Here is a 16,347-nt window from a genome sequence, read left to right on the forward strand (position 1 = left end):
TTAATTATTACCTCTTGAATCAGATGCCTTTTCCAATTATGTGTGTGGGATTTTCCTTTTCAGCAAATTCTGTAATTTTTTAGATAAGATTTTGTTGAGTTTGGAACATGCTATTGCTGGTGCATTTCTACTTGTTGACATTCTTCTAGTTCTTACACAAAAGCTGAAGACCAACAAGGTTTCCCATCACAGACAAACCCTGGATCACAGATAACATGGAAATGTTACAAATCCTTTTTCTGGAGATGCACTGGCTATTCCTCTTGAGAGCAAAGACTGCTCTTGAGAGTGAAGTCTGTTTAAGGCATAACACATGTCCAGATCTGAATAATTGAACACTTAAAAGAACATTTCCAAGGAAACACGAGCTCCGAAACAAACTGCTATTTTGGATTATGATACAGGTATTCCTATCAAATTATATTTCCATAAAATGTCATGGGTTTAGATCATATTTCCTGTTTCAGGAACATAGAACAGTTTAATGTTTTCTTATAAATTGCATACTGCTGTAGCCATAACATCTGGCCCTAGTTAAGAAATCTGTCTTTGATTTCCAGCCCTTATTTTGCTGCGAGATGCTGCCAAAAATAAAACAAAAACAAAAAAAACCAGAAAAATACCCTACAAACAAAAAACAAAGGCCTATAAAACCAGGACAACTTATACTGTCCTAGTTTGCAAAACCTTTAAGGATTTACAAAAAATAATTATTTAGAGAAGTGAGAGAATGCTCTCATTTTTTATTTAATAAGAATGGCTCTTACATTTTACATCTTGTTAAGGTACCCTCTAATTTAATTTCTCTTTACAGAAGGTTGCCAGCATATACACATTTATATGGTCATAGAACTCCTCATTGCTCCACAAATTGGCTTGTTAAAAAATAATATAAAATAAACACCTTCTTCAAACAAAACACAGACCTTCACCTATAGGCCTTGTTTTACGCTGGACCTTCACCAACAGATCTTTTGTTGCATTGCTCTGAAAACCCCCTGGCTGTTTGATAGACTGTATTTATTTCCTTTGGGATGACTTCTCACAATAATTCCTATTTCCATGCAACTCAGATATGAGATAAATTTAGGCACCTAAATTTCAGTGGAATCAGCATATTAATGTATGGTCCTTCTCTATATTCAGTAGGCTTCTGAATGTCACCTCAGAAAAAGGTGTTCTTGCTGGTGTATCTGTGACCAGTTCACTAAGAAAACACATTTATTCATCAGGGTTGTGCTGCACTACAATTACTCTGATGTTTGTTTTCACCTTTTTTACTTCATTGTCACAGTGGAAAAAAAGGTTTCAGGAAAGCATAAATTAATCTGACACCACCTATATTACATGAAAAGCTTTTGTGTGTGAGGATTATATTCATTTTGAATATATAAGATAAACCAAAAAATACTGTAGAGCAAAATGTATTTAAATTAAAGCAAGCTGTCCTCATAGTGATGGGCTTATCCTTCACTGGGATGAGATAGTGGATCAATACTACACCCAAAAATAGTTAGCTTGATTCAGACCAACTAGAAATTATCCAAAGAAGATGAATGGGTCAAGGTAACAGCCAGAAGGATTTCTTTTAAGACACTTATAACAACACTAAGAGGTAGAGAGTCAAAAATAATAAAACTTTGTGGCTGGCATTCACAAAGCTACATGGGAAGCAGTTCCCTCTCTACCTCTGGGGCACAGGAGGATCACTTGACAGAGGTTTGTAAACAAGACTGGTGTACATAGACCATGCAATACCATGAAGCATCTACTTCATCTACTTTTTCTGCTTCCCTTCTCACTTTTTTCTTGTCTAAAGGCAAAATACATTGCATGACACAGTGAGAAAACATGGAAATTTTATTAAAAAGTAAGACAAGAAAAAGAAACAGTTTGGAAAAACAAAAAGGGGAAAATAGCTGTTGCTATAGAATAAATCCCAGACTAGTTACTCTTACTGGCATCTGCACATGTTTGGGGGCAATGGAAATGTGAGGACCACGCCATGCTCCTGTCACACTGCCATAATCAAGCAGTTTCATCAAGCAAGGGTCAGTCTTGCAACCAACAAAATTGAGGAAGAGTGTGTGATATGTTTACAGGTCACAGCAAGAACACTTTCATTTACCAGGAAATGAGAATAGAGCTGTGCTGTGTCTTTGACAAGAAATTGCCATTTCTTTGTGGGACTTGGTCCTTTGCCAACATTTCATCTAAGTGCCTCTTTCTTTTGGTCTGCAGAAGGAATTGTCACTGGTCCAAAACAACATACTTAAAGTGTTATATGCCAAGTGCCTCAAGTGGCCCAGAAAGCCAAAACATGCATTTAGAGCACACCGACTATTCACATAAGCAAGGCTATTTTTGCTAATTGGGAGGCTCACTAATGGACTAGTTCATTAAAATAATGTCTGGATTGTATTTGCATCTTCAAAAATTACTACATTTTTATTCCAGAATCAAATAGTCTAATTATAATTTGGTGGGTTTTGCTTCCTTTATAAAATATTTTGTGAGCAGCTCTGGTGGTAAGTACAAGAGCTAAAGGCAAATATGAAACCCCTATTTGGAATACAGTCTGGCATTGGGGCATTCATTATGAGCTCAGTGCTGGAATGGACATGGACGTGGTTTAGAATCACTGCCAAATCCTGGTGAGGAAACACAAACCACCAAGCTGAAGTGGTATTGCTAACACATAAAGCTTCCCACTAGAAGGGGTTGAATTCACTGTCTTTTTGGCTCATTTAAGGGTTGGACCAAGCTGTTGTGCAGGTTCAGTATCCTTCAGCTTAGGTATCCTTTATCAGGATTCATCCCAGTGAATTTCAAAACCTAACCCACACCTTGCTCAGCAAAGGGGAACTCAGTTTATCTGAATGGGGTGGCAAGAAACTTCAGCAACACAAGAATTTCTCTGTTGGAGAAGAGCAAATATTTTCAAGCCTCAGGTTCAGTTTTCATCATTGCTGTCATGCTGGTCAGCATTCAATTCTCTGCTGAAAGTGCTGAAAAGTTGTTCTGGTTTGAAAGCAAAACCAGTGAGTGACTCTAAGTCAGAAATACAATTTATTGGGAAAAGGGAAAAGAGACAAAATATATGCAATAATACAAAAGGAAAACCACTGACAGAGTCAGAATACAACCTGACACCCCTTTGGCCAGTGTGTTGGTAGCAGTCTAAGTTGGAGTGGCTGCAGTCCTCCTGGAGTGGCAGATGTGGTTTCTGTTGGAGCAGTGGTCTTGTAGAAAAGGTGTAGTCGGTCTAGTGAGAAACCCTAGCTGTGTCCTCTTGGGAACCTGTGGAAAGGCTGCCTGCTCTGTTGAAAATCCCAGAATATATCTAGGTGGGAATGCTTAGCTCCTCCCCCTGGGCGGAGCAGCTCACAGTGGGCTGATGCCATTCTGAGTCATGGGTGGGTCCTTGATCGCCTGTTAAACAGAAAGGGCTCCTGGAGGAAGTTATCTCTGAGTCGTGTGGCGAGACATCGATGGGCCCATTAACAGGAGATAAGGAAAACTGCCCAGAAGACAACTGCTGCACAGATGACAATACAAAACATCTTGCTTCTCAATCTCGGACAAAAGTTCTATAAACCCTTATTCAGGGGAAACTTTCAGCTAAGTATCTTCACAGATGACAACATATTAGTTTCATTATTGATCCAAATAATCCCATGTACATAAAAAATGTTTATAAAAAAAACACAGAAGTTAGTTTTAAGATACATCTAACTTTTCTAGAGAAATCAGGGAGCACTGAAATCAAAGAAATAAGATTTAACTGAAACAGATCGTTCTGACTATCAGAAGAGAGAATACTTAGAATTGGCACCTTTTTCCAGAAAACAGACATCAAAATGCATGTGAGAGCATAACTTGGGATTATCAAGTCTTTTAATACTCTAAGAAAGTGTCAGGAGTCTCAAAGAATTTCCTATGACAATAAACTGGCACACTCATCGCTGCAAGATAATGATATTTTTTGTTTGCTTAAGCTCTCTAAGTTCAATGGGAGGACAGTTCAGACAGACTGCTCTCTTTTGCTAGCGCTCTCAGATGAGTTCTTGTCAAGTTTAATATTGTTTTGTTAAAGCTGCACAGTTAATAGCTTATAGTAGCTGGTGCCCAATCATTTTGAAGAGAGACTGTTTTACATTGCTGTGAACATTTAACATAACGGTAATACTTTTTTTCCCTTTGGTTAGCTGTTTTGGTTGCTGTTTTTTCATTACAGCACTCGAGTTGGAGAAAAGCTTTGTACTTCATAAAAACGTCACAGTAATTTAAAAATATCTATATCATTTTCACGAATATTGTGTTTCTCTAAATTAACAGAGTCTAAAAAAAATGAAGAAAATAGAGTTAAAGAGCAAAGGTAACATTCAGAAATTGCATTTCCAGAGAGCTGTTTTCTGCTGTGCAATCATGCTATTTCTCTGAGATGTTGAATGATCAAATATACTCACCGCAAAGCCAGAATCTCAATGTTCCATGTAGTAAAAAAACCCCAACAAAACTCAAAGGCAACAACAATGGCAACAAAAGCAGATTGTTTATCACTCTGATTATTCGTTTTCTTATGATAGCATTTCAAAAGAACAGACATCCTTGAAACTTAGGCATGGCTGTGAAATGCCAGTCCAGTCCAGTCACTTTTAGAGGTGAGAAAAAAAACACCAGAAAGAAGAGCTAGAAAAATTTAAGAATAGCTCAGACAATTTCTCTTTTAAAGATTCTTATTTGCTTTATTACTCATTCATGTTTTGGTACTTTTATAACTGTATTTTGAAAGTCATCAATCAGCATACAACTACTTATATAGAATGAAAAGACAAAAGATAAAATCTGTGCAAATATTTAAAAAATATTTTTATCTGTTTTATCTAAAATCCATAAACTTGAACTTTGATTAGGATTTTTTTAATGTATTTGTTTGCTTTTATTTATTTATTAGAAAGAAAATATTTATTTTTAAATATGTTTCATGAAATGCATAACTAGTTCTTTATTATATTTAGAATTTTGCTGTTTGGGTTAAAATACTTTAGCTAACATATTCTGGCTACAATAGAAGAAAAAAAAATGCATGTAACAAAATTCATTGTGGGGAAAGACCATGGGCATCAAAAAGAGATTTGAAACAGGAGAACATGGAAATTCCTTCTCAGGATTAGCATTTATCCATCTTACAGTGGGATCATATGTATGGAAATCAGACCCACTGTGTAATGCTCAGCCCTGGAAATTGGCCTCTTTCACACCCACTGCACTGAGGCATATGGTTCTTTATTCATCTGCAGTGAATTTTCATTGTCGTTGAATCTGGTGGTCCTGTCTCACATTGTTTTCTTTCTGAGCATTAAGAAACTCGGTAGCTTGAAGATATTGCTCCCACCAGGCATCATCATCCCCTGTGTCTCTCACATAAAACAAAGACAGAAGCCAGAATGTGTAATTTCCTTATTCCTAATGTCTCTATCTATTTGTTGCCTGTTTTGTTTTTCCCGCTCCTTATTTTAACCAGTTTCATAATCAGATGAGTCAGTCATTTGTGTCATGGCTCAACAGTACAGGCATAGAGGTTAATGGCACTGACAGGTATTTTCTGATAATCTGAGCACCTTATAAACCATCCCATGGCCCTGTCCACCCATAGCAGTCACAAAGAATTACAAGGCAGTGAAGCACAGCAGTCCTTTCCAATACTAGTTGTCTTTGGTCAAGCTAAGCTTTTCCAAATCCCCTGGTATTATATCCCTTCAAATAGTTTCTGAAATTTCTTTTTGACTTCTGACATTTTTCTGAGGTGCAGCGATACACCTCCTTCTTTTAACATTTGCTTCCCCACAGTATCTGCATTTTGTCTTCTACCCTCACAACCTATCCTGTCTCCTTGGAATTCTATAAGCTTTTTCAGTCAAGTCATAGAGAATCTCATTTGACCACTTTTCTGCACCATGAGGTCATAACTATTAGACTGATATTTCCAAAGCACCCATTGCTTTCCAAAAACTTTACAGACTACTGTTCTGAAACAGCAAGCAAAAATGTAGGATGTTTTATTATAACTTGCTATGTCACCAGTATTTTTAATATAGAATTAAACCATATAAGCCTATCACAAAAGGGAAGTAAAAGTTTCAGATCTTAAACACGAGCAAATTTCTAATAAACTCCATGCTAGACTTTATGCTTCAAGGCCAAAAATTCTTACAAAAAGAATGAAAAAAGCCAAAGGTAGAAAAATATTCCTACCAATGCTTGGCTAAATAAAACTGAAAGAGAACCAGGGCTTCAGGTGTGCTTTGGAAAGGAATGCTTCCTAGATTACTGTATCTAAATTAACTGTCTGGGTTCCTTATGTGAGCCCTTAAGAAACCATTGCCAACCTAATGTGTGGGACCAAAACCAGGACTTAGCCTTTTAAGGAGACAGTCTCACCCTATCCTAAAAAGAAGACTTAGCTGATTAGTTTAAGTAGATTACTTCTATTTATTCTTCTCTGTGGTGAAAATTTAGTGAGATGAATATAACAGCTTATAACAGCCGTTAAGAATTCCTAAGAGTGCATTAAACCTCGTGGCTTCCTAATCTGCTGGAAAGGATCCTTTTGCATGTTCCTCATGGTATTCATTAGGGCCACAGCCACAGTTTTAGAATCCAAATTCCTGGTCATTACTTGCAAGACAACCAGTTGGTATTTAGAAAGTATCATTGCTCTGTAGCTTTGGAAGAGAGGATAAACCAGTGATCTGGGCTAGGTGTGCCCTCTGTGTTAGAATTAGGAGCAAAGGAATGCTTCCACAGAGTCAGTCTGTAGAACACACACCTTAGGGGGGGTTCTCTTTGAATATTAAACTGATTTTTTGGCATTTCCTTTTTGTTAATTCTATTCTACTTTTACTGCCATAGTTTCTGTAAAGCAATAAATAATGAGCTATTCTCTTCCTGAAATGTCTGTTGTCAACATAATCAGTATAGGTTGGGACAATATATTCAGTTCTTTGATGATATATTCACTGTGGCTTGAGGTGGTCAGGATGGTGCTGACCCTTGTGAAGCTGTAGTGAGATCAGCAAGCAGGAAAGATTCTGGTCCTGCTGGATCACTGAGCTCTTTCTTGCCAACATTTTCACCTACAGCTGACTGAGACACTGGGGATATTTATAAACCTACCTGGCAAGTAAATTCTATATAAAAAAAAAAACAAGAACAACACCAGCTAGTTCCTGTAGATTAGAGAAAAATATAATTTAGAAGTCTCAGGGCTTTGACAAGTTTCTTGCTGAGAAAAAAGAACTCAATGTGTCGCAAAACCCTTTTGCCAAGAGTTGCTTGACACACCATGCTATTTTCCTGTGAATTATATGTTGTCATTTAAACATAAGAGCATAAACCTACTGACTTACTACAAAGCTTTTACTATTTTTTGCATACAAAAAACTTTTTTCATGCTTCATAAATAGTCTCAAATTAATGAAAAATAAACTTGGTGCATAAAATTAGGGGGAAAAGGCAGAAAGACAGAGAAAAGAAAGTACATAGCTGTTTTTCCTGCAGCTTCTACAGTCTTCTGTGCTTTCTGCTAGTGCCAGATAGAATATGAGACAATAATTTCCCAAGAAAAATGCAAACCAAATGAAAAAAAAATTAATGTGAAACTTAAAATTTTGCTAGAAGCTATATTTGATAATAAATCAATGTATGTTGGCATTTTCATCACAGTTTGCATATTAAATGGCTCAAAAAGTAAGGACTAAGCTACATCTGAATTAAATGGAGATTTGCACAAGTGTTGCAGCAATTGATTGAAACACCAGTAATTAGGTTAAATTAATTAAATATCTATACAAGTAATTTTGACATGTCTTTCATTCTACAAAAATTCTAAAAAATTGCATTCACTTTTTATATTTAATAATATATAAAATAATTTTTCTGTGCAAATATTCTTGTAAGTATAAAAATATTTACATTCATTCCATTCCCTGGTGCTATACATTAAATATTCAGTATCCTGTTAATATGAAATTAATACCTCACCACTACATTATAAAGCCAACTACATTATCAGAGATGTAAAAGTCTTATAGCAACAAGATGTTTTTTTTAATAGAAAGAATAGTTGGTTACATGTTTGTTCTTTTTCATCTTCTTTGGGAAATGATATACAGAGTTGGTCAAAATGTTTTGTTTTCACTGAACAGATTCATAACTGGCCTTATAGGCCAGTAAAAGCATCAAAAACTATTTCTGCCAAATGTTATTATTAGCTTAATATTTTCACCAAAAAAAAAAAAAAAAGCCACTTTAGAAGCTCTTAAAGCTTACAGATGAACATTTCAAAAATGGCAATGTTTCAATGATTTATTCATTATTTGCAGTTTGGTAAACCATTCTGGGAACAAAATCTTTTCTTTTTCTATGTACTCAAACCAAGTCTAATTCAGCATATTCTGAAATATGTAAGGTTTTTTTGACTAATAAGCATTCTGTGCAGATAGACAAAGACAAAACAGAATCACATCAGTACTATAAGTCATAAGGACAACTCCTCTGAAGTCTGCTATCCAATTGAGCAGTCAAGTACACAAAAAAGTGCTTACAGAGTCAATCCTTAATGATATTCTGAAGCAAAACAGTATTTCACTGTTTTCTGAAACCTGAGACAAGCAGCTAGCTATTTAAAATTGCCATGACTGAGACATCATGGTATGCAGAAGTGTTGTGAATGGTTCTGAATAAACAATGAATTTAGGATTTCTGGAATTAACAAAGTAAGCTTGGCAATTTAGATTGTCAGAAAGAAACATAGTTCAGAGAGATAATGCAGAGGCAGAGTCCTCAAAGGTGATATTTACAAAACTATGGGAGAAGAATGCAATCACTCTTTGTCTTTTCACATTTCATTTCAGATACATTTGTGTGCATTAGTAACAAAATATTGTAAGAAAATGATGTGTCTATTCCCTTAAAAAATGCAACTAATTATCCCTGAAAACTACTTTTTCTTCTGAGAAAAGCCAGAGGATCTAACAAATAATTTCTTTTTTAGCACCTCAACTTCATTTTATTTTATAGTTTTAACCCATTTTGGATTCTTTAAATATGATCCCACTGTAAGATGGATAAACTGATTCACTAGGAAGCTTGAATTTATTTATATTGGCATCCACATTAGAAACCTATAATTTCTGGTTTTTTTCTCACTATAATGGCATTGTTCAGCAGTAAAACTAGTTCTATTTGTCTGGGTACTGTATATTGCATCAGCATTTTTGACAGGTTTGGGGTAGACTAGTTTTCTTTAATTTCTCTGGTAGGTTAAAGTTTTTTTTCTCAATCCTTGCTTACATAATACATGCACATTTAATAAATACGCCAATACAGTGTCCTCATAGAAAAAGTTTATAAGAAAATATATATGGACCTAACATTCCTTTTTTCTCATATGACTCAAACTATAATGATGCCTTTCTTGATATTGGATGGCACTAGAAATAAACGCAGAATTAACTCCCTTTTTTGCTCTCACACAGAGTGCTTATCCACTAACTGAATGATTAATTATAATTTCATACTTGTGTCTGTGGACATTCTTCATAGCACTGGGAACAATTGATATTATTGTAATTCAACATTCTTAAATGCACTTTGTTTCTCAAACAGAACAAAAATGTATAAAGGATAAAAAAACCACAACAAAAAAAAAAAAAAAAAAAAAAAAACAAGAAAAAACCCCATCAAACTAATAAATAAAAAGCCAAGCAGCAAAGCAAAAGGAAGGAAAAAACTCTCACAGGGTTAAATGATTCTCACAGGGTTAAACATTGATTCTACATTTTTTACCTGACTTATGTAAGTCAAGCAAAGACATGGTGTTTTCCACTTCCTCACAGTGCTTGGAAAGAGCTGTGGAGGCAGCCTTGTAGTGTCTGTTTGTGCAATATCTGAGACCTGTTGGGACACTATGAAAGAGGTTTATTGAATTTTAATGTTGAACTAATGTTACATTTGTAGCTGGCTGCATTAGATGGGTGAATGCAAGTTGAGAGGAGAGAGTAAAAATGGCTTCCCCCTTTTACCTATGAGTTCAGATGTTCATCCTGTCCTTTCTGTGAACTCGCTATTTATGGCAAACTCTTTTAACCTATATATAATTCATGAAGAAATCCGTACAGAATAACATTACAGATAAATGACTGTGACAGATTTTTTGACTCAAAAGCTTCACATTTCCTGTGTGTCTGTTATCCCATGTAGAAAGCCTATGTCACAGTCAACCCAAAGCAGATTTCTTAAAGACATCAAGTGTAAGTAAATCACTTCAAATGGGGATTGAAAAATTATTTTGCATTGACTAACATGCAATTTCTATGTAGAAACACATAATGTAACTGGTGTTTACTACAGTTGCTCTTGGGTATCCTGTGACAGCATTCACTGAACAGCACAGCATTAAACAATTCAAAGACTCACAGCAAAAGAAATTTAAACTGTTTCCTTCACTTACGTTTCAATATTTTAATTCTATTCTTCTTTTGAGAAGTATGGAAGAGATAAAAGAAATCTGTTCACATTGATTAAATACTGGACTTTACGGAATGTGGCAACAAAATTCACCTGTATTTTCTGTCTACTTTTTATCTCCACTTTATACAAGTCAACACCTTACTTAATAACACATGAATAATAATGCACATTTTATATCACATCTAATATGAAACACAGCTGAATTGTTCCCAGATGTATCCCCCAGTATTGTTTCATTACCACATACTTCATCTATTTTTTCAGCCACTATGATAGTGTTCATCCCCATACAAAATTGAATTAGCTATCTTAATAAAGGAAAAGCAAAGAAGAATTATTATTACTAATAGTGCAGCTAATCATCTGAGGAGGAGGTATTCTCAGTGTAAATAAATTAAAAGTTAAAAAATAATGAGTTCTGCTAATGGATTTAATCTCTGTCAATTAATAGTATTCCAGAAAAATCTGTAATAAAGAAAAATATATTTACCTATATGCTATATAAATATCCCTATGTATTATACTAATACCCTAGGGAAACAGGTTGCTGGTAGTCAAGGCAAACATATAATTTATTTATGCATTGCAGGACTTTTAAATCACAAATATCTCCATAAGAAATTTAAGTGAAAACCTCTTGCCTCATCAACAGGTCACAATTATGTTACATAGCAGAGGTTTTAGCCCAATTTCTTGAAGCTCCTATCCAAAGACATAGTTTTATTACTTTGAAATTTTATTACCATTTAAATTGAATGGATATAGTTTTTCTCTCTTTCACTCTCCGCATCTTATTAGCTATCAGATATTAAATATAACACAATATGTTACCAGATGTCTATGCTTATATACTTTTCAATAAAGAATATGCCTAGTTTATTAATTTTTGCAATCACTTTTTTTTTAAAGTAATTCTGTGCACAAATTAAGTAGACAAAGTTCATAAACAGAAGTAATGTTCCTTGTTTCCCTGTTGGAAGATGTGTTTTAGCATTTTGTTTGCAATATCCACTGCAAAGCTCATAATGACAAAAAAATTAATTGTTCACTGTCTGTTTTATATGCTGATATTTAATTAAATAGTGTATAGCTTTGAGTGCACATTATATGTTCTACATGCATTACTCATATTAATGACTATCCCTTGATAGGCATCCAGGGGAGTAATTTTACAGGAATTATAGTTAAATAAATAAAGACTCATCTTTGTAGCCTTCATAGCATGTGCATTAAGATAATGCAGTTGATTCATGAGTGAAAACAGACAAATAATAATCACCAGAGCTGGAACTATCCAAAAAAGTTTCTCTTGTAATCCAACTTCCAAAAAGCTAGGAGGGAAGTTGTGAATATCACGGAAAGCAAGCAACTGTCAGCAAGGCCAAAATGTATTTGTGTGCATCGGGTGCTCAACCACGCTGAGAATCATCATATTTTTGAGAATATATTAAAGATTAAGAAGACGGTGAAATATAGACAACAAAAAAGCAAATGTCTTTGCTTGTGGTCCATATTATCTAACAAAAAAACAGAAGCCATTAAAGTCCACCTTTAAATTAACCTTCGTGTAGGAGGCTTGGAACACCCATGCATTTAACTGAGTCTGCCACTGCTGATGGGTCAGGAACATATTTGATGTTGTTTCAAATACCTTCCACTGTAATTTCCTTGGTTTCTTCCCCTCACGCAATTCTCCGAGGCATTCACAAAACTATTTTATAATACTTGTATATCTGCCAGTGATGTTTAATGGAAGGACACGTGCATATTTTAGAGAAAACAAACCTATGCATTTCCATTGGTCAGAAGGCACTGAATAAATGAAGATTCATAGATTTTGTTTCCAAAACCAAATGTGATAGCCATCTGTTCTTACTTGTATGATCCATGGCACAGAATTTCCCATTATGATTCCTGCATTGTGTGGATGAGCTAAATACAATGCAGTTTAATCTTCTAAAGAAATTAATATAATAATAGTGGAGTACACCAGGAATAGAAAGAGGCTTCACAAGCATTACCTTAATGAACTCACTAAATGCTGTATTTAATATTTGGATGATGATGAAAAAAGGAATTGATAGACTCTTTAAAATAAATTTTGTCGTTTTGATTATAGCATCTCATTAAAAAACCAGTCTCAGTGTTTTGTTTTTTAAATGCATATGAATGACTAGATAATAAATATATTTGTAGTGCTAGGTAAAAAGCCCCAGACTTTTTTTTTTTTTTACTGCTTGTGTTTTGTTTTGTTGGGTTTTTATCTGCTGAGAAATTTGAATTCGGTATAGGAATGTGAGGTTTTGAGAGAAGAACTAATATAAAGGCTGATTCTCAGATCTTGTTTAAGCAGATAAGGTGTACGCTGTTTTGTTAAAAATATTCCAAAAAAAAAAGCTGAACAAAATTAGCCAAACACAGCTGAAGATAATTTTCATTTTTTTTTCATGAAAAATGTGAGCTAGAATAAAAATCTTGTACAAGAAAACATTTGTTTTGTCAAAAATTAAATAATTTAAAAAATAATTTTACCTTATTTCTTAAAGGATATAAACCATTTAAAATCAAGCTGAAAAGAAAAATTAAGCACACTACAAACAGGCTACTTGAATACTAAATTGCTCTTCATATTGCATTATTTGAAGCTGCTTTGAAAAGTATTAGTAGCTCCTCACATTTTACAGACTGCAGAATCAATTGAGTCACTTAGGAAGAAGAGGTATTTCCATATCCCAGCTTTAAACCAGTGTTCAGATTCCACTTCCCTGAGTACATTAAAAATGTACAGACAGATAGCTAAGCAGATAAACAGCAGGTGAACTTCTGGCCCCATTACAGTCAATGGGAGGTCTGTCATAATATCAAAGGCGCCAGGATTTCACCCTCTAACTCTTCTTTCTCATCCATCAGAAAAGCACTTTCACTCACCAAAGTTAATGACAAAGCAACTAAAAGTTTTGAACAATTTTGAAGTCCCCACTGCAAACTTATATTTCACATTTGTTTGAGAGGCATTGGCAGCTTTCAAAGTGTGGATTATCAGTCAGCCTCCTGCAGTTGACAAAGCAAATCAGAGCAAGTAAATTTGAATGTGTGAATAAAATACATGTTAAAAAAATGTAGTAACAACTAGTAAGATGCCAAGAAAATTTCTGTATTTAAATTAGACATCTGTGCCCTATTTTTAAATATTCATCATTGTAAGTGATTCAGCATGTTCCCCACTCCTGTCAGAGTACACATATTTTAAAAACCTTTTAGCTTTAACACCTTCATTGCCACATAAATCCATTACTAGAAATTTTTATATCCTTATTCACATTTACAGATTTCAGTGTGAGCTCAACTGAGACAACACAAGCTGCAAAGAATACTTGCTTTTCAGAGCTTGTGTAAGAAAATAAATGCAACTATTAAAATGAAATATAAAAACTACATTGTTCAGATATATGACTGAGCAATGGTTACAGATTGACTGCTCTTAACCATATATTTCTGATTCTTAACCATTGCCTAAAATGGGAGCACAATTGGGTTGGACAAAAAGAGAAAATCTTTCCTGAAGAGGACACAAAAAATTAAAATCTAGCAGAGTATTATCCTGAAAGCATAGAGGTGATAGGAGAAAAAATGTGAGCCATTTATTTCAGAGCACTCATACCAAGGTACACTTAAAATAAATGGATGCATTGGTAAAAGTCTGGATGACATTCATTGTCCTGATTTGTGTGAGAGGTTACATGAGGTGATAACAATGGTTCTTTCTGGCCCTGCAATCCATTAAATTATGTATTATCTGAAATGAAGGAGGGAAAATTACTGTATTACTATAAGTTTGATGAATATCCCAACCCAAAACCTAACCCAAAGTTGACACACATTACAGTGCAAGACCCAAATACCTGTGGGTTAATTAAACTGGCTGTCAAAGAATGATGAAATGATTTGGGATATGGGACAAATTACATCCAGTACTTTCAAAGTTCATGAAAAGCCAATAAAGAATAGAACTAAATTTGATTCAAAATGTTAGACTTGGTACATAGAAAAGGGTACGATCACAAGTTATACTTGTGCCTGAAAATGAACTAGTGAGGGAATTAGCCTCATGAAGAACTCCCCTCATGAAGCCACAATAGCAGAAAATATCTGTTGGTTGCAAGACTGTAAATGATGGAACATATCAGGGAGATATGGGAGGATGTACCTGCCAAAGAAAGATCAGCAAAGACACTTTATGAATGTGTCACAAGTGTCCAGCAAGGAATCTGCACATCCTATTTACAATACCCTTTAGGTATATCATATACTAATAGGTCTGAAACATTAGCTTCTGGTAAAATATCGAGTGGTTATTATATTTCCCACCATCTAGGACTGACATTGAACCTCAAGAAGTGGTAGACAAAGACACCAGGAAGCATCTATCCGCTGAGAACTTTTGTTCTGAAAGAGTATAAGGAGAAAGTGAAAATGAAAATATTAAGATGACAGATACATACTCTGATAGACAGATTTTACTACAAAACTGACTAAACACACCAGTGAATTTATGGATTTGCTTTTTATTGATTTGAAGGAGGTGATCACTGTCTGCTTTGTATACATTTTGGGAAAAATATTCATTGAATGTTTGTATTTAAGTCTCTTCTTAGATTCACTTAGTTGTTTCACAAATACCTAATGTTTATCTCCCTGAAGATTCCTAGAGTTTGCGTAAATCACTGAAAATAGGCAATTAAAGAGCGTAATTGTACTTCTGAAAACAATAATTAGACTTTTTCTTGTTTCTTAGTTTTGTTTAGTTTGGATCCCTTCATTGTTTTACCTCAGGTAAAAGTCAGATTAGTCTAGCTGTGAATTGAAGGAAAATGTTTTAATGTCCACCTAATCAGGCATATTCTTTTTTATTAGTTTCTTGATTTGAATAGAAGTTATATGATTTTCATATCTCATCATTAAAGTCTCATAATTTATATAGGAAGAAAGAAAAGAAACTATCACAAGGTGTTTAACAATTTGACATTGAACATGATTAACTTTGGTCAGTATGTGAAATACTTAAGAAAATGGTGCCAGGAGCAGGGCAGGGAAAGATAAAGTGCTCCATGAGTTATAGCTTTAGCACTTAATGTGTATATCACAAGTCACAGAGCAGACATGTTGAGTAAAAACATTTTATAACACCAACTAAAAGAGACAAAGAGACTATTTCTCTGCAAATGAGCCTACCCTGAAATAATACTCTCTGCAAATAAATATTTTAAAACTGAATGTTTCCTCATGAAGCCTAATGCATATTCAAGCTTAAAGCACAGTATTTTTCTTTTTTGAGCACTATTTTTTAAGACAGACTTGAATTTTAGAAACAGATTGATAGAAACTACTCCAGGTTGTACAGATTAATTTATATTTATTCATGCTTACGGAACTTTAAACATGCCTATCCATAAGTATCTTAATTAAAGTGCTTGATCTGAAGCATGAATCCTTAATGGATGTTTCTATGGGGTGCAAATTTAGGAAACCAGAATTTTTCTCAAGAAAACCAGAAATGGCAGCATGACAGATCGTATGGTTTTATAACCTATTTTTGTTGCTTTTGTGCTCAAAGGCCTTCCCATCAGAACTAGAACTCTGTTGGTCAAGTCTATTAAATAACACTTGAATATAAAAAGTAATGAAAAATAGTATAATCTCAAAAGAGTTTATGAATAATAGGAATGATGAGTGTATCTCCTTGGTTTTATCTCTTCTTTTCTTATAGTGTATATTTTATTTACTTTTTGATAGTAGAGTTTGCAGTTACAA

The sequence above is a fragment of the Vidua chalybeata genome, chromosome 3 (assembly GCF_026979565.1).
Source record: "Vidua chalybeata isolate OUT-0048 chromosome 3, bVidCha1 merged haplotype, whole genome shotgun sequence".
In the NCBI taxonomy this organism is placed as follows: domain Eukaryota; kingdom Metazoa; phylum Chordata; class Aves; order Passeriformes; family Viduidae; genus Vidua; species Vidua chalybeata.